This window comes from Pseudophryne corroboree, chromosome 8, assembly GCF_028390025.1.
Source record: "Pseudophryne corroboree isolate aPseCor3 chromosome 8, aPseCor3.hap2, whole genome shotgun sequence".
NCBI lineage: Eukaryota > Metazoa > Chordata > Amphibia > Anura > Myobatrachidae > Pseudophryne > Pseudophryne corroboree.
Window position 1 is genome coordinate 419512106 of NC_086451.1, and position 21128 is coordinate 419533233.

A 21128-nucleotide genomic window follows, 5' to 3' on the forward strand; every position below is an offset into this window, starting at 1 on the left:
ACGTGCACGGAGGCCACTTGTGTGGCGTTTGTATGTGATGTGTGTGACAATAATATTTTCGACTTCGACAGTATAGAGGTAACGCCCTATATGTACATTCACGGTTAATTCAATACACTGCTATGATTATCTTTTCTACACTTTTGTTTTGTTTTGCAGACCCCGGAGTGCAAGCGCATTGGAAAGCGGCCGGATTGCTATGGTGACCGAGCCGGGGATCAAGCATAATGTCATGGCAACGGGGCGCCGGAAGTGGGCAGGTGACACGAGTGACGCGGTACTCGCGAGACACCGGAAACCCCCGGCCCCCAGAGCGGCAGACAGCGCGGGCGATGCTCCTTCTCACACTTGGTGGCCACAGGCTTTAAAGGTAAGAGGGTTGTATTGTACACTTATTCACACCTTGACAAAGGGGCTACGGGCCTCGAAACGTTGGACATGTGATTTGCTTTAATACACTTTTGTGATTATCATTATTCAAGACCTGGAGTGACGCCGTTTTTTTCCACATTACCTATACCATTGCGGGGGGCACCCAGGCGCTTTATTGCGGTGACAGGGAGATAGTGGGTGACAGAGAGACATTGGGTGACAGTGTGATAGAGAGCAACAGGAAGATAGTGGCTGACAGGGAGACACTGGGTGACAGAAAGAGGGCAAAGACGTAACTAGGGTTAAAGGCGCCCAGGGCACATTTTAAAAAATGGTGCCCCTTAAATTGCAATTTAAAATTCTGTCTGAATTCTCGTACACACACACACACACACACACACACACACACACACACACACACACACACATATTATACAGGGGTCCATACACACACACACACACACACACACACATTATACAGGGGTCCATACACACACACACACACACACACACACACACACACACACACACTATCACTATACAGGGGCACACACACACTGACACTATACAAGGATCCATACACACACACACACACACACACACTGACACTATACAGGGGGCCACACACGCACACACACACACACACACACACACACACACACACACACACACACACACTGACACTATACAGGGGCCCATACACACACACACTGACAATATACAGGGGGCCACACACACGCACACACACTCACACACACTGACACTATACAGGGGCCCATACACGCACACTGACACTATACAGGGGCCCATACACACACACACACTGATGCTACACAGGGGTCCATACACACACACACACACACACACACACTGACACTATACAGGGCCCCATACACACACACTGACACCATACAGAGGCTCATACAGACACACACACACACACACACACACTGACACTACACAGGGGCCCTCACACACACACACACACACACACACATACTATCACTATACAGGGGCACACACACACTGACACTGTACAAGTGTCCATACACACACACACACACACACCAACACTATACAGGGGTCCACACACACACACACACACACACACACACACACACACACACACACTGACACTATACAGGGGCCCATAGACACACACACACACTGACGCTACACAAGGGTCCATACACACACACACACACTGACACTATACAGGGGCCCATACACACACACTGACACCATACAGGGGTCCATACACACACACACACACACACACACACACACACACACACACACACACACATACACACACTGACACTATACAGGGGCCCATACACACACACTGACACCATACAGGGGTCCATACACACACACACACACACACACACACACACACACACACACTGACACTATACAGGGGTACACACACACACACACACACACACACACAGACGCTACACAAGGGTCCACACACACACACACACACACAGACACTATACAGGGGCCCATACACACACACTGACACCATACAGGGGTCCATACACACACACACACACACACACACACACTGACACTATACAGGGGCCCATACACACACACTGACACCATACAGGGGACCATACACACACACACGCACACACACTGACACTATACAGGGGCCCATACACACACACTGACACCATACAGGGGTCCACACACACACACACACACACACACACACACTGACACTACACAGGGGTCCCTTATATACGATTGAGGGGGCGGCTCATCTACTGTAATAATGCAGCACATCAGCACTGGAGAGAGACTCTCTCTTACCGGAATTAGCAGCAGGACTTATCCGCAGCATCAGTCCTCCTGATCCTCCTCCTGCTCTGCCTCCATTGACGGACTGACAGGATCCGCATCTCACCTAAATCCACGCTGCATGGTTGTCACGGACTCGCGGGTGCCGGCAGGGGGGACACAACCAGAGAGGAGCCCCAGTGCGCAGCCACTTCTCCCGAAGTCCCGCTTATGATGCAGTACCTCCCATCCGTTATGGTACCTGCCCAGGGCAAATGAACGGGATACCGTCCATGTGCGGGGCTCTGGCGGCGATTCCAGCAGCATGATGGGGTAGTGCAGCGCTGATCATATGGACTGTACCAAGCAACGAGGTGGGGGGGGGGGGAAGCAGACCCTTGGTGCCATTGTTAGGTTTTTTTTTACATATTAGGTACCGCTGCTCAGTTTTTGTGCTCCTGAACATTGGTACTGGTGTCCCCTTTGTCCCCCCCCGACGCAGGGCCTGTACACATAGGCCGGGATGTAATGAGTTGGGCGTCATGTGGGATGCCGGCAGAACTCTGAATTTTTTTTAAAGGGGCAATCCTTTACAAGGCTAAACCTTGCCTTGTAAATAATTGCTCCTTTAAAAAAATGTCCAAGTTCGGCCGGCATCCCGCACAGCCGCCGAACTCTGACTTCATTACATCCTGGCCCTATGCTGAAAACCCCCAGTGTGAAGAAATCAGGCTGATCTGTTCCGGAGCTGACGTCACACACCCTCCCTGAAATGCTTAGCGACGCCTGCGTTTTTCCTGACACTCACAGAATGGACAGTTACCACCCACACATGTCCTCTTCCTGTCGAACAGCTGCGGACAGCCATGCGTTTGAAATTTTCACACCATCCTGTCGCAGCTTGGTGACGCACGTGCATATTGCGGTGCATGCGCATGCACAGTAGTTCGATAATCGCCCGTTGAGCGATCAGGTCTAAATCGGGCCCTATATTTACAGGAGATACAATAAAATAATTGTTTTTAGAAAAAACGACTCCTACAAACTTTTGCTGCGGCATATGAAATACTACGTTAGTGTTTTCTAGCATTTCATATGCAGACGCACACAGAATATAGGCATGCCACATATCCTTTTAATCAGCAAAAGCTGCTTGTGCGTCCTATTGGCATCTTTTTGCGGATCAAATGCATTTTAATGGCCGCACGATTAGACATTTGACGCTACCAGCAAGTCCCGCCACGGCATGGTATGACTAGAAGAGCTGTTTAGTGTGCAGGCTAGATGTATGTGGACACATCTGTACTGTCATTTTTACTTTACAGTTATGTTTATTCCCCATAAATTAAGGTTCTCCAGCTCTATTTTTTTTTTCTTCAAACGAGTCTCCTATTGTAATAATTTCCTCTCTCTCTGCACCAATCTCTGTCGTGGTTGCAGGCGCTTTAATTTCAATGTGCTATGTGGTTCCCAGGTTGCAGTGTGGTGAGCTCCTCTGCCAGCTGTAGCTCAGGTTTATGTGCTACTAGTGTTTTGGACCCGTCACTCACTGGGTCGTGACTATGCAAAATGCATAGAATTATGATTACGTGTCCAAACGATTGTGGTCACACTCATTGTACGTCTTTACGGACATTACTCCTTGAATGTTCCACATCTTACCACTGTCTCTGTAGATTGCTGCTAACGAAGGGAGTAACCAAAGACTGTTGCTAAGTAACAGCTACATTACAGTAATTGACAGTTGGAGTTGGTCTGTAGTCTGACTCCCTCCACCAGTGTCAGTGATGTCATTCCTAGAGATGAGCGCCTGAAATTTTTCGGGTTTTGTGTTTTGGTTTTGGGTTCGGTTCCGCGGCCGTGTTTTGGGTTCGACCGCGTTTTGGCAAAACCTCACCGAATTTTTTTTGTCGGATTCGGGTGTGTTTTGGATTCGGGTGTTTTTTTCAAAAAGCCCTAAAAAACAGCTTAAATCATAGAATTTGGGGGTCATTTTGATCCCATATTATTATTAACCTCAAAAACCATAATTTCCACTCATTTTCAGTCTATTCTGAATACCTCACACCTCACAATATTATTTTTAGTCCTAAAATTTGCACCGAGGTCGCTGGATGACTAAGCTAAGCGACCCTAGTGGCCGACACAAACACCTGGCCCATCTAGGAGTGGCACTGCAGTGTCACGCAGGATGTCCCTTCCAAAAAACCCTCCCCAAACAGCACATGACGCAAAGAAAAAAAGAGGCGCAATGAGGTAGCTGTGTGAGTAAGATTAGCGACCCTAGTGGCCGACACAAACACCTGGCCCATCTAGGAGTGGCACTGCAGTGTCACGCAGGATGTCCCTTCCAAAAAACCCTCCCCAAACAGCACATGACGCAAAGAAAAAAAGAGGCGCAATGAGGTAGCTGACTGTGTGAGTAAGATAAGCGACCCTAGTGGCCGACACAAACACCGGGCCCATTTAGGAGTGGCACTGCAGTGTCACGCAGGATGTCCCTTCCAAAAAACCCTCCCCAAACAGCACATGACGCAAAGAAAAAAAGAGGCGCAATGAGGTAGCTGACTGTGTGAGTAAGATAAGCGACCCTAGTGGCCGACACAAACACCGGGCCCATTTAGGAGTGGCACTGCAGTGTCACGCAGGATGTCCCTTCCAAAAAACCCTCCCCAAACAGCACATGACGCAAAGAAAAAAAGAGGCGCAATGAGGTAGCTGACTGTGTGAGTAAGATAAGCGACCCTAGTGGCCGACACAAACACCGGGCCCATTTAGGAGTGGCACTGCAGTGTCACGCAGGATGTCCCTTCCAAAAAACCCTCCCCAATCAGCACATGATGCAAAGAAAAAAAGAGGCGCAATGAGGTAGCTGTGTGAGTAAGATTAGCGACCCTAGTGGCCGACACAAACACCGGGCCCATTTAGGAGTGGCACTGCAGTGTCACGCAGGATGTCCCTTCCAAAAAACCCTCCCCAAACAGCACATGACGCAAAGAAAAATAAAAGAAAAAAGAGGTGCAAGATGGAATTGTCCTTGGGCCCTCCCACCCACCCTTATGTTGTATAAACAGGACATGCACACTTTAACCAACCCATCATTTCAGTGACAGGGTCTGCCACACGACTGTGACTGAAATGACGGGATGGTTTGGACCCCCACCAAAAAAGAAGCAATTAATCTCTCCTTGCACAAACTGGCTCTACAGAGGCAAGATGTCCACCTCATCATCATCCTCCGATATATCACCGTGTACATCCCCCTCCTCACAGATTATCAATTCGTCCCCACTGGAATCCACCATCTCAGCTCCCTGTGTACTTTGTGGAGGCAATTGCTGCTGGTCAATGTCTCCGCGGAGGAATTGATTATAATTCATTTTAATGAACATCATCTTCTCCACATTTTCTGGATGTAACCTCGTACGCCGATTGCTGACAAGGTGAGCGGCGGCACTAAACACTCTTTCGGAGTACACACTTGTGGGAGGGCAACTTAGGTAGAATAAAGCCAGTTTGTGCAAGGGCCTCCAAATTGCCTCTTTTTCCTGCCAGTATAAGTACGGACTGTGTGACGTGCCTACTTGGATGCGGTCACTCATATAATCCTCCACCATTCTTTCAATGGGGAGAGAATCATATGCAGTGCCAGTAGACGACATGTCCGTATCCGTAATCGTTGTCAGGTCCTTCAGTCCGGACCAGATGTCAGCATCAGCAGTCGCTCCAGACTGCCCTGCATCACCGCCAGCGGGTGGGCTCGGAATTCTGAGCCTTTTCCTCGCACCCCCAGTTGCGGGAGAATGTGAAGGAGGAGATGTTGACAGGTCGCGTTCCGCTTGACTTGACAATTTTCTCACCAGCAGGTCTTTCAACCCCAGCAGACTTGTGTCTGCCGGAAAGAGAGATCCAAGGTAGGCTTCAAATCTAGGATCGAGCACGGTGGCCAAAATGTAGTGCTCTGATTTCAACAGATTGACCACCCGTGAATCCTTGTTAAGCGAATTAAGGGCTCCATCCACAAGTCCCACATGCCTAGCGGAATCGCTCCGTGTTAGCTCCTCCTTCAATGTCTCCAGCTTCTTCTGCAAAAGCCTGATGAGGGGAATGACCTGACTCAGGCTGGCAGTGTCTGAACTGACTTCACGTGTGGCAAGTTCAAAGGGCATCAGAACCTTGCACAACGTTGAAATCATTCTCCACTGCGCTTGAGACAGGTGCATTCCACCTCCGATATCGTGCTCAATTGTATAGGCTTGAATGGCCTTTTGCTGCTCCTCCAACCTCTGAAGCATATAGAGGGTTGAATTCCACCTCGTTACCACTTCTTGCTTCAGATGATGGCAGGGCAGGTTCAGTAGTTTTTGGTGGTGCTCCAGTCTTCTGTACGTGGTGCCTGTACGCCGAAAGTGTCCCGCAATTCTTCTGGCCACCGACAGCATCTCTTGCACGCCCCTGTCGTTTTTTAAATAATTCTGCACCACCAAATTCAAGGTATGTGCAAAACATGGGACGTGCTGGAATTTGCCCATATTTAATGCACACACAATATTGCTGGCGTTGTCCGATGCCACAAATCCACAGGAGAGTCCAATTGGGGTAAGCCATTCCGCGATGATCTTCCTCAGTTGCCGTAAGAGGTTTTCAGCTGTGTGCGTATTCTGGAAACCGGTGATACAAAGCGTAGCCTGCCTAGGAAAGAGTTGGCGTTTGCGAGATGCTGCTACTGGTGCCGCCGCTGCTGTTCTTGCGGCGGGAGTCCATACATCTACCCAGTGGGCTGTCACAGTCATATAGTCCTGACCCTGCCCTGCTCCACTTGTCCACATGTCCGTGGTTAAGTGGACATTGGGTACAGCTGCATTTTTTAGGACACTGGTGACTCTTTTTCTGAGGTCTGTGTAAATTTTCGGTATCGCCTGCCTAGAGAAATGGAACCTAGATGGTATTTGGTACCGGGGACACAGTACCTCCAACAAGTCTCTAGTTGGCTCTGCAGTAATGATGGATACCGGAACCACGGTTCTCACCACCCAGGATGCCAAGGCCTCAGTTATCCGCTTTGCAGTAGGATGACTGCTGTGATATTTCATCTTCCTCGCAAAGGACTGTTGGACAGTCAATTGCTTGGTGGAAGTAGTAAAAGTGGTCTTACGACTTCCCCTCTGGGATGACCATCGACTCCCAGCAGCAACAACAGCAGCGCCAGCAGCAGTAGGCGTTACACGCAAGGATGCATCGGAGGAATCCCAGGCAGGAGAGGAATCGTCAGAATTGCCAGTGACATGGCCTGCAGGACTATTGGCATTCCTGGGGAAGGAGGAAATTGACACTGAGGGAGTTGGTGGGGTGGTTTGCGTGAGCTTGGTTACAAGAGGAAGGGATTTACTGGTCAGTGGACTGCTTCCGCTGTCACCCAAAGTTTTTGAACTTGTCACTGACTTATTATGAATGCGCTGCAGGTGACGTATAAGGGAGGATGTTCCGAGGTGGTTAACGTCCTTACCCCTACTTATTACAGCTTGACAAAGGGAACACACGGCTTGACACCTGTTGTCCGCATTTCTGTTGAAATACCTCCACACCGAAGAGCTGATTTTTTTGGTATTTTCACCTGGCATGTCAACGGCCATATTCCTCCCACGGACAACAGGTGTCTCCCCGGGTGCCTGACTTAAACAAACCACCTCACCATCAGAATCCTCCTGGTCAATTTCCTCCCCAGCGCCAGCAACACCCATATCCTCCTCATCCTGGTGTACTTCAACACTGACATCTTCAATCTGACTATCAGGAACTGGACTGCGGGTGCTCCTTCCAGCACTTGCAGGGGGCGTGCAAATGGTGGAAGGCGCATGCTCTTCACGTCCAGTGTTGGGAAGGTCAGGCATCGCAACCGACACAATTGGACTCTCCTTGTGGATTTGGGATTTCGAAGAATGCACAGTTCTTTGCTGTGCTTTTGCCAGCTTGAGTCTTTTCATTTTTCTAGCGAGAGGCTGATTGCTTCCATCCTCATGTGAAGCTGAACCACTAGCCATGAACATAGGCCAGGGCCTCAGCCGTTCCTTGCCACTCCGTGTGGTAAATGGCATATTGGCAAGTTTACGCTTCTCCTCCGACAATTTTATTTTAGGTTTTGGAGTCCTTTTTTTACTGATATTTGGTGTTTTGGATTTGACATGCTCTGTACTATGACATTGGGCATCGGCCTTGGCAGACGACGTTGCTGGCATTTCATCGTCTCGGCCATGACTAGTGGCAGCAGCTTCAGCACGAGGTGGAAGTGGATCTTGATCTTTCCCTAATTTTGGAACCTCAACATTTTTGTTCTCCATATTTTAATAGGCACAACTAAAAGGCACCTCAGGTAAACAATGGAGATGGATGGATACTAGTATACAATTATGGACGGACTGCCGAGTGCCGACACAGAGGTAGCCACAGCCGTGAACTACCGTACTGTACTGTGTCTGCTGCTAATATAGACTGGTTGATAAAGAGATGTAGTATGTATGTATAAAGAAGAAAGAAAAAAAAACCACGGTTAGGTGGTATACAATTATGGACGGACTGCCGAGTGCCGACACAGAGGTAGCCACAGCCGTGAACTACCGTACTGTACTGTGTCTGCTGCTAATATAGACTGGTTGATAAAGAGATGTCGTAGTATGTATGTATAAAGAAAGAAAAAAAAACCACGGGTAGGTGGTATACAATTATGGACGGACTGCCGAGTGCCGACACAGAGGTAGCCACAGCCGTGAACTACCGTACTGTACTGTGTCTGCTGCTAATATAGACTGGTTGATAAAGAGATGTCGTAGTATGTATGTATAAAGAAGAAAGAAAAAAAAAACACGGTTAGGTGGTATACAATTATGGACGGACTGCCGAGTGCCGACACAGAGGTAGCCACAGCCGTGAACTACCGTACTGTACTGTGTCTGCTGCTAATATAGACTGGTTGATAAAGAGATGTCGTAGTATGTATGTATAAAGAAGAAAGAAAAAAAAACCACGGGTAGGTGGTATACAATTATGGACGGACTGCCGAGTGCCGACACAGAGGTAGCCACAGCCGTGAACTACCGTACTGTACTGTGTCTGCTGCTAATATAGACTGGTTGATAAAGAGATGTCGTAGTATGTATGTATAAAGAAGAAAGAAAAAAAAACCACGGGTAGGTGGTATACAATTATGGACGGACTGCCGAGTGCCGACACAGAGGTAGCCACAGCCGTGAACTACCGTACTGTACTGTGTCTGCTGCTAATATAGACTGGTTGATAAAGAGATGTCGTAGTATGTATGTATAAAGAAGAAAGAAAAAAAAACCACGGTTAGGTGGTATACAATTATGGACGGACTGCCGAGTGCCGACACAGAGGTAGCCACAGCCGTGAACTACCGTACTGTACTGTGTCTGCTGCTAATATAGACTGGTTGATAAAGAGATGTCGTAGTATGTATGTATAAAGAAGAAAGAAAAAAAAACCACGGTTAGGTGGTATACAATTATGGACGGACTGCCGAGTGCCGACACAGAGGTAGCTACAGCCGTGAACTACCGTACTGTGTCTGCTGCGACTGGATGATAAATAATGATATAAAAAATATATATATATCACTACTGCAGCCGGACAGGTATATATATTATATAATGACGGACCTGCTGGACACTGTCTGTCAGCAGAATGAGTTTTTTATAGAATAAAAAAAAAAACACCACACAAGTGAAGTCACACGACGAGTGTTTAACTTTTTCAGGCAATCACAATATAGTATACTACTAACTATACTGGTGGTCAGTGTGGTCAGGTCACTGGTCAGTCACACTGGCAGTGGCACTCCTGCAGCAAAAGTGTGCACTGTTTAATTTTAATATAATATGTACTCCTGGCTCCTGCTATAACCTATAACTGGCACTGCAGTGCTCCCCAGTCTCCCCCACAATTATAAGCTGTGTGAGCTGAGCACAGTCAGATATATAATATATACATAGATGATGCAGCACACTGGGCTGAGCAGTGCACACAGATATGGTATGTGACTGTCTTGTACTCCTGGCTCCTGCTATAACCTATAACTGGCACTGCAGTGCTCCCCAGTCTCCCCCACAATTATAAGCTGTGTGAGCTGAGCACAGTCAGATATATAATATATACATAGATGATGCAGCACACTGGGCTGAGCAGTGCACACAGATATGGTATGTGACTGAGTCACTGTGTGTATCGTTTTTTTCAGGCAGAGAACGGATATATTAAATAAAACTGCACTGTCTGGTGGTCACTGTGGTCAGTCACTAGTAAACTCTGCACTCTCTTCTACAGTACTCCTAAGCTCCAGTAAATCAGGTCAATCTCTCTCTCTCTCTCTCTCTCTCCTAATCTAAATCACTGTACTCCCTAACAGCTGCTCCCCGTCCCCAATCCTCCCCACAATTATAACTAAGTCACTCAGTCTTTACTCTTTTCTACTATAACGGAGAGGACGCCAGCCACGTCCTCTCCCTATTAATCTCAATGCACGTGTGAAAATGGCGGCGACGCGCGGCTCCTTATATAGAATCCGAGTCTCGCGAGAATCCGACAGCGTCATGATGACGTTCGGGCGCGCTCGGGTTAACCGAGCAAGGCGGGAAGATCCGAGTCGCTCGGACCCGTGAAAAAAAACATGAAGTTCATGCGGGTTCGGATTCAGAGAAACCGAACCCGCTCATCTCTAGTCATTCCCTGAGAGTTCTGACATCTACTGAGCATGTCTGACCCGGGCCTTGCCATTCATCTCTATTACATCTATTACTACAAAATCAGAGCCTGACTGATCATCACATTTGCAGCTGCGTGACGCAGCGACTGGACAGAAGAGTACCAGGAATGGGAGGCAAGAATAATGGGATAGGAGGGGCCGGTACGGCTGAGGTGACCCAGAAAATCTGTCAGACATGGCAATCAGCACTGGATAGTGGCTACTAGTTACATATGAAATGGGCTATAATGGAGAGAGGTCCTGGATGGGTGAAACACAATTAGGTGCAGAACCCTTTTCTGTTTCTGGGGGCAATGCGCATCTAATGTAAAGGATTTATTTCATAGGAGAGATTATTATTTATTTAGTATTTGATAGTTATGTTGTGTACTAGTGTATTGTGTATGTGTGAGTCTAGGATGTCACCAAGGCCCCTCCTAACCTCTGGAATCATCTCCATCGCTCCATTAGCCTGACATCCTGCCTCTCAGCCTTAACATATGCTCCTAATACTCACTTCTAGCTCACCACCCCTCCTCCTACCTCTGCCGGTCCTGGCACCATTGTGCCCACCCATGTCCCATGTTCGTATACAGCTATCCCATTTGTGCCATATGGTGCAAGTCCCATACTGCGCACTTTTTCCTTAATGTTTCTACTTGTTCCCTCAAATGTGTGTCTTGGTTTGCAAAATTGTGTTCTAGTTACATATGATTATATGGTCATCTATCACATGGCATGGGATGTTAGCCGGCCCCTGATCCCATTGTGATGTTATCAGGCCCATTGTGATGTCAGCTGACCCGTGGCCCTGTCTAATCTCACCTCCAGGTAGTTACTGCCATATATTTACTCCTACTGTGCTCTATAACAATGATACTTTTACCAAACTTTCCATGCCATGTGTTAGGGGCAAGGCTGTAACAGTAAGAAAGCCTTTCCAACTGTTGCTGGCTCTGTCATATCTGGCCTGAGATTGTTGCTGTGTGACTCAGTGTATAGTGTCTTTCATGTAAGAGCGCACAGCACAGGCTTTGTACTTTATATTGCTGTCTACCAATAATAATTACTGCTGCTGACCTTACTCTTTCTGGCCTATAATATACTTTCATGCAGGAATTTGTATATCCATGATTTATTTATTAGGCTAAGGCTAGTATTTGTTCACAATGATTTTGTATTATGTAATAGTGAAAAATACATCTGCAAAAAATAAAACAAAAGTAAAGAAAAAAATCACAGAAAATACACATCTGCAAAAAAACATACAAAAAACACATCTGCAAAATCTAAAAACATACAGACAGTAAAAAAAGAAAAACACAAAAAAATGCAAGCCCCCTATTTGTAAAAAATAAATAAAAAATAAAGAATATATAAGCCACCACCCTGCAAAAAAATTAGAAAAGACAAAAAAATAAAAATACAACCCACCATCCTCCTCAAAAAAGGGTTAAAATACCCCCCAAAACATTCAAAAATATAACCAAATCCCCACCTGCATAAAATACCCCCCCAAAAAAAAATAAAAAAAAAATACTCCACCACCTCAGTGTGCATGGTTGTGATCTTACTTGCTTGATCCGGTTGGAACCTGTTGGAACCGGTTGGAACTGGCTGTAACCAACTGGAACCGATTGGAACTGGCTGAAACCAGCTGGAACCGGTTGGATTTGGCTGGAACCGGTTGGAACTGGCTGGAACCAGCTGGAACCGTCTGGAAAGGCTGAGGTTATAAATATCAGCCCCCAGGCAGTTTACTGCCATATCTGTTCAGTGCTACTAGTAAGAGGATGCCTACAGCAGGTGTAGCAAAGATACCATGCTGGTGTCCCTATCGCTATATAGCACCGCGCCCAGATCAACCAGTGGTGCGGCGCTCAGCTGTGCCAGCGGCGAGGCGTCCTGTCAAGCTGGCAGGCCCTCGGCCAAACAAGTTGGCGGGCCCTCAACCAGCCAAGCAGGAGGGCCCTAAGCTGACAGGCCCTAAGCTGACACATGTAGGTGTGAGGTGTGGTGCCTCTGGACTGGCTGAGCTGGATGGCTTTAGTGTGGCATACCTTTACATTCTATTAACACTTTTCACTTATTAATTTTCTAACACTATTTCTCTATTTTAATTACATTTCATGTTTGTATCACCCTCTCTATAGCTTCGGCTTCCTAAATACTAATTTATTAACACTATAGTTTTTTACACTGGTATGTCACGCTGTGCTTTCTGGCTCATTCTGGTGTTTTGGGGTGCCACACCCTGCACCTAGATATAGCGCTAGGGACCCCAAATATACAGAGAGGCCTTGATGCGGTTTGGGGCTTAACCACACATTTGCGCAAATATGTGTAACGAAGATCTCTGAATTCTATTATCATGTGGGATTTATATCTGGTTACTGTTATCCATTCAGTGTGCTGGGGAAACAATTGCTTTTTTTCTTGCTCAGAAATACCCCTTCCTTTCGAGCACCTGAATGATATCACTAAGCTAATTGAGCATTTACCAATCTATATGTCTGTTGTGAGAGGCAGAGAGGTTTCTGCATTAGGAGGAGGTGCAGGCCCTGACATGCCACATGGAGCATTATGGGGTTGCTCCAAGGTAAGTAGCTCTTAGCTTAGACATATTTTAGTAAGGAGCCATTATCATGTGACTCCTTGCTGGTTAATATTAGACCCAGATTGGGGTAATGGAGGTGTGAGGTGTGGTACCTCTGGACTGGCTGAGCTGGATGGCTTTAGTGTGGCATACCTTTACATTCTATTAACACTTTTCACTTATTAATTTTCTAACACTATTTCTCTATTTTAATTACATTTCATGTTTGTATCACCCTCTCTATAGCTTCGGCTTCCTAAATACTAATTTATTAACACTATAGTTTTTTACACTGGTATGTCACGCTGTGCTTTCTGGCTCATTCTGGTGTTTTGGGGTGCCACACCCTGCACCTAGATATAGCGCTAGGGACCCCAAATATACAGAGAGGCCTTGATGCGGCTTTGGGGCTTAACCACACATTTGCGCAAATATGTGTAACGAAGATCTCTGAATTCTATTATCATGTGGGATTTATATCTGGTTACTGTTATCCATTCAGTGTGCTGGGGAAACAATTGCTTTTTTTCTTGCTCAGAAATACCCCTTCCTTTCGAGCACCTGAATGATATCACTAAGCTAATTGAGCATTTACCAATCTATATGTCTGTTGTGAGAGGCAGAGAGGTTTCTGCATTAGGAGGAGGTGCAGGCCCTGACATGCCACATGGAGCATTATGGGGTTGCTCCAAGGTAAGTAGCTCTTAGCTTAGACATATTTTAGTAAGGAGCCATTATCATGTGACTCCTTGCTGGTTAATATTAGACCCAGATTGGGGTAATGGAGGTGTGAGGTGTGGTGCCTCTGGACTGGCTGAGCTGGATGGCTTTAGTGTGGCATACCTTTACATTCTATTAACACTTTTCACTTATTAATTTTCTAACACTATTTCTCTATTTTAATTACATTTCATGTTTGTATCACCCTCTCTATAGCTTCGGCTTCCTAAATACTAATTTATTAACACTATAGTTTTTTACACTGGTATGTCACGCTGTGCTTTCTGGCTCATTCTGGTGTTTTGGGGTGCCACACCCTGCACCTAGATATAGCGCTAGGGACCCCAAATATACAGAGAGGCCTTGATGCGGCTTTGGGGCTTAACCACACATTTGCGCAAATATGTGTAACGAAGATCTCTGAATTCTATTATCATGTGGGATTTATATCTGGTTACTGTTATCCATTCAGTGTGCTGGGGAAACAATTGCTTTTTTTCTTGCTCAGAAATACCCCTTCCTTTCGAGCACCTGAATGATATCACTAAGCTAATTGAGCATTTACCAATCTATATGTCTGTTGTGAGAGGCAGAGAGGTTTCTGCATTAGGAGGAGGTGCAGGCCCTGACATGCCACATGGAGCATTATGGGGTTGCTCCAAGGTAAGTAGCTCTTAGCTTAGACATATTTTAGTAAGGAGCCATTATCATGTGACTCCTTGCTGGTTAATATTAGACCCAGATTGGGGTAATGGAGGTGTGAGGTGTGGTGCCTCTGGACTGGCTGAGCTTGATGGCTTTAGTGTGGCATACCTTTACATTCTATTAACACTTTTCACTTATTAATTTTCTAACACTATTTCTCTATTTTAATTACATTTCATGTTTGTATCACCCTCTCTATAGCTTCGGCTTCCTAAATACTAATTTATTAACACTATAGTTTTTTACACTGGTATGTCACGCTGTGCTTTCTGGCTCATTCTGGTGTTTTGGGGTGCCACACCCTGCACCTAGATATAGCGCTAGGGACCCCAAATATACAGAGAGGCCTTGATGCGGCTTTGGGGCTTAACCACACATTTGCGCAAATATGTGTAACGAAGATCTCTGAATTCTATAATCATGTGGGATTTATATCTGGTTACTGTTATCCATTCAGTGTGCTGGGGAAACAATTGCTTTTTTTCTTGCTCAGAAATACCCCTTCCTTTCGAGCACCTGAATGATATCACTAAGCTAATTGAGCATTTACCAATCTATAGGCCCTGGCCGGGCCAAGCCGTCGGCCCCCGGTCGGGACAAGCCGTCGGCCAGAAGCCCGGCCCAGAAGGTGGGCCCAAGCCCGGCCCAGAAGGCGGGCCCAAGCCCGGCCCAGAAGGCGGGCACAATATCGGCCCAGAAGGCGGGCCCAAGCCCGAATCAGAAGGCGGGCCCAAGCCCGGCCCAGCCGGCGGGCCCTAACCCGGCCCAAACAGTGATCACCAGCTCTGCCCAGCCGGCAGGCACTAGCCCTGCCCAGCCGGTGGGCACTAGCCCGGCCCAGAAGGCGGGCAAATCTAAGGCTGGTTTTTGGTCAAGATTGTTTTGTTGTATGTAGTAGTAAAAAAGCACATCTGCAAAAAACAAAAATAAAAATCACAAAAATTAAGAAAAGACAAAAAATACACATCTGCATATACAAAACAAAAAAAACACAAAAGTAAAGAAAAAACCCCAAAAATACGTATCTGCAAATACAAAACAAAAAAAAACACAAATGTAAAGAAAAAACACAAACATATGTATCTGCAAATACAAAACAAAAAACAAACACAAAAATAAAGAAAAAACTAAAAAAATACATATCTGCAAATACAAAACAAAAACAAAAAAACACGCAAAAAACACATCTGCAAAATAAGAAAATGGGGATTAGGGCTACTGGCGACACCCCAAAAACAAAAACGACACTGGGCGGCCACCTCATGGGTGTGTTGGAAGAGCTGCTACTTATTTTTAATATGTTGACAGTTACATCCAACTCATTGATAACTTAATAACTTAAAGACTAAAACCTGGGCAACGCCGGGTACTTCAGCTAGTTATTATAATTACTCTGATTAAAAAATACATAGCTACAAAAAAAAGACACAAAAAACATCTGCAAAATAAAAAAATACACATACAATAAAAATACCACAAAAAGCAAGCCCCCTACTTGTAAAAAAATAAGTAACAAATAATCACAAAGAATATACAACCTACCCACTGACTCACCCCTGTGTGTCACCCATTTGGCTCATGGTTGGCGACATGCCTGCATTCTGCGAGAGGCTCCCGTTCCACCAATCAGTATCCCGCTGCCCTGCAAAGCCATCCCAATCCCCCGGAATCCTCCAACCCCGACTGAAATCTGGGCCATGCATATGCAAATCCGGCCAAGATGGGGGCGGAGCTTGGCGCGAGCATGTAAAATAGCCAGCCAAGAAAGCACCGCAGGCTCATGGGCAGTATCGACCGTTCAGCCCAGCAGAGCCTGGAAACGGCCAGCCACCAGTGCAGGGCTGCACATATGGAGACCATACAGCACACTGCACAATGTCCCTCTCCAGGATCCGTGGCCGCAGCTGCTGATCCCTCCCCCTCTCTCCCCTCACATGCAGGGGGCTGCGGGCAGCAAGACATCCAGGAGGGGGAGTGATGAGGAAGCTGGCCCGACATGAAGAGCAGCTCTGGTCTGGTGGTCAGTCCGGAGGCAGCTGTGAGCTCAGAGGAGAGGCTAGAGGAGGTAAATGCATGTTGTACCACCTCAGGAACTCTATAGGCTAACAGGCTGGGTGTATGTGTTTATGTGTGTGTGTGTGTGTGTGTGTGTGTGTGTGTGTGGGCTGCCCCTGACCCGTGTGTGTGTGTGTGTGTGTGTGTGTGTGTGTGTGTGTGTATTTATGTGTGTGGGCTGGCACTGACCCCTGTGTGTGTGGGTTTAAGTGTGGGCGGATGGGTGGTCTGGCACTGACCCGTGTGTGTGTGTTCTGGCACTGACCCGTGTGTGTGTGTTGTGGGCACCCGTGTGGTGGAAAGCGGGAGACTGTGCTGCATGAGTGAGGAGGCCTATAACCAGAGAGTGTCGGCGGATCAGAATCCAGTGCACTCCCTCTATGTCTCAGTGAGTGACGGGGTGAGATTTATGCCAGGTAGAGGGGGGCAGCAGTGGGTGACAGGGTGAGGGTGATGTTTGGGAGGAGGTGACAGCCGTGAGTGACAGGGTGAGGGTGACAGCAGTGGGTGACAAATATACAGTAGAGTATTAAAATGTTCCTACCAGGGCCCAATACCGCAGCAGCGCGTGGATGGCAGATTTTCTCCTTGTACTGTGACGTTGAATGCCTGGCGCCAGTGGCAAGGACGGCCTCCAGGAAGCCAGGGTTATCGATGGACTCTGAGCAACTGGAAGATGAGGAAGCTGGCCCTACATGAAGAGCAGCTCTGGTCTGGTGGTCAGTCCGGAGGCAGCTGGGAGCTCAGAGGAGAGGCTAGAGGAGGTGAGTGCATGTTGTACCACCTCAGGAACTCTATAGGTTAACAGGCTGGGTGTATGCATATGTGTTTTTGTATGTGTGTGTGGGCTGCCACTGACCCCTCTCTGTGTGTGTATGTGTGTGTGTGTGTGTGTGTGTTTGTGTGTGTGTGTGTATTTATGTGTGTGGGCTGGCACTGACACCTGTGTGTGTGTGGGTGTAAGCAGTAGCGGATCTTGCCACGGGCAAGCAGGACTTTTGCCCGGGGCGCCGCCCTCCGGAGGGCGCCGGCGCCTTCCGTAGGGCGCCGGCGCCGTCCGGAGGGCGCCGCACCATGGCAAGATCCGCTGCTGCTGTGCCCCCCGCTGATTGCTCTGTCCCGCTGCCGCTGCCCCCCGCTGTGAAGGGAACTAGACGCGTAGCATCTAGTTTCCCTTCATGGAGAGGACCTTTGCTGTGCGGTGCGCGATGACGTCATCGCGCACCGCACATCATTTCACTACTGTACAGGGGGCGTAACTGACCACACCCCCTTATGAAGTCACGCCCCCTTTGCCCGCCCGGGGCGCTGGAAGACTTAGAACCGGCCCTGGGTGTAAGTGTGGGTGGATGGGTGGTCTGGCACTGACCCGTGTGTGTGTTCTGGCATTGACCCGTGGGTGTGTGTTCTGGCACTGACCCGTATGTGTGTGTGTGTGTGTGTGTGTGTGTGTGTTGTGGGCACCCGTGTGGTGGAAAGCGGGAGACTGTGCTGCATGAGTGAGGAGGCCTATAACCAGAGAGTGTCGGCGGATCAGAATCCAGTGCACTCCCTCTATGTCTCAGTGAGTGACGGGGTGAGATTTATGCCAGGTAGAGGGGGGCAGCAGTGGGTGACAGGGTGAGGGTGATGTTTGGGAGGAGGTGACAGCCGTGAGTGACAGGGTGAGGGTGACAGCAGTGGGTGACAAATATACAGTAGAGTATTAAAATGTTCCTACCAGGGCCCAATACCGCAGCAGCGCGTGGATGGCAGATTTTCTCCTTGTACTGTGACGTTGAATGCCTGGCGCCAGTGGCAAGGACGGCCTCCAGGAAGCCAGGGTTATCGATGGACTCTGAGTGATTGTAAGAGAAGAGGGGGATCACGGCTCATCCTTCGGCGCTCACACTCTGGAAAAGTAATAAATAAACAAATAAACACAAAGAATATACAACCCACCCCCCGCACACTGAATAACCCCTGTGTGTCACCCATTTGGCTCATGGTTGGCGACATGCCTGCATTCTGCGAGAGGCTCCCGTTCCGCCAATCAGTATCCCACTGCCCTGCAAAGCCATCCCAATCCCCCGGAATCCTCCAACCCCGACTGAAATCTGGGCCATGCATATGCAAGTCCGGCCACGATAGGGGCGGAGCTTGGCGTAATAGCCAGCCAAGAAAGCACCGCAGGCTCATGGGCAGTATCGACCATCCAGCCCAGCAGAGCCTGCAAGCGGCCAGCCACCAGTGCAGGGCTACACATATGGAGACCATACAGCACACTGCACAATGTCCCTCTCCAGGATACGTAGCAGCAGCTGCTGATCCCTCCCCCTCTCTCCCCTCACATGCAGGGGGCTGCAGGCAGTCAGACATCCAGGAGGGGGAGTGATGAGGAAGCTGGCCCTACATGAAGAGCAGCTCTGGTCTGGTGGTCAGTCCGGAGGCAGCTGGGAGCTCAGAGGAGAGGCTAGAGGAGGTGAGTGCATGTTGTACCACCTCAGGAACTCTATAGGTTAACAGGCTGGGTGTATGCATATGTGTTTTTGTATGTGTGTGTGGGCTGCCACTGACCCCTCTCCGTGTGTGTGTGTGTGTGTGTGTGTGTGTGTGTGTGTGTGTATTTATGTGTGTGGGCTGGCACTGACACCTGTGTGTGTGTGGGTGTAAGCAGTAGCGGATCTTGCCACGGGCAAGCAGGACTTTTGCCCGGGGCGCCGCCTTCCGGAGGGCGCCGGCGCCGTCCGGAGGGCGCCGGCGCCGGCCGGAGGGCGCCGCACCATGGCAAGATCCACTGCTGCTGTGCCCCCCGCTGATTGCTCTGTCCTGCTGCCGCTGCCCCCCGCTGTGAAGGGAACTAGACGCGTAGCATCTAGTTTCCCTTCATGGAGAGGACCTTTGCTGTGCGGTGCGCGATGACGTCATCGCGCACCGCACATCATTTCACTACTGTATAGGGGGCGTAACTGACCACACCCCCTGTATGAAGTCACGCCCCCTTTGCCCGCCCGGGGCGCTGGAAGACTTAGAACCGGCCCTGGGTGTAAGTGTGGGTGGATGGGTGGTCTGGCACTGACCCATGTGTGTGTGTTCTGGCATTGACCCGTGCGTGTGTGGGTGTGTGTTCTTGCACTGACCCGTGTGTGTGTGTGTGTGTTGTGGGCACCCGTGTGGTGGAAAGCGGGAGACTGTGCTACATGAGTGAGGAGGCCTATAACCAGAGAGTGTCGGCGGATCAGAATCCAGTGCACTCCCTCTATGTCTCAGTGAGTGACGGGGTGAGATTTATGCCAGGTAGAGGGGGGCAGCAGTGGGTGACAGGGTGAGGGTGATGTTTGGGAGGAGGTGACAACCGTGGGTGACAGGGTGAGGGTGACAGCAGTGGGTGACAAATATACAGTAGAGTATTAAAATGTTCCTACCAGGGCCCAATACTGCAGCAGCGCGTGGATGGCAGATTTTCTCCTTGTACTGTGACGTTGAATGCCTGTCGCCAGTGGCAAGGACCTCCTCCAGGAAGCCAGGGTTATCGATGGACTCTGAGCAACTGGAAGAGGAGATGGGGATCACGGCTCATCCTTCGGCGCTCGCACTCTGGAAAAGGGGGTGCGGTCACTCAAAAGGGGGCGTGTCTTTAAATGTAGTGTACCACACAATATATCCCTTATACACATTATGCACCACAATAGTAGGACCCCTTATACTATCTAGTACTGGTGCCCCTTACACATTATGCCACACTGAATGAGCCAAAATTCCAGCAAAATGAGCCAAAATTCACATTATGTCACAAAAAATGAGCCAAAATTCACAATATGCCACACAGTATGATCCACAATTCACATTATGCACACAGTATGAGCCACAATTCACATTATGCAACACAGTATGATCCAAATTTCACATTAGACCACACAGTATGATCCACAATTCACATTATGCAACACAGTATGATCCAAAATGCACATTATGCCACACAGTGTGAGTCAAAATGCACATTATGCCACACAGTGTGAGTCAAAATTCACATTATGCCAGACAGTATGATCCAAAATTCACATGCCACACAGTATGATCTGCTATTTTATTTTTTTCCTCCATTGCTCGCTTCCACCCCACCATGTGTTTTTCCTGTCATGTGTTTTTCCTGTAATG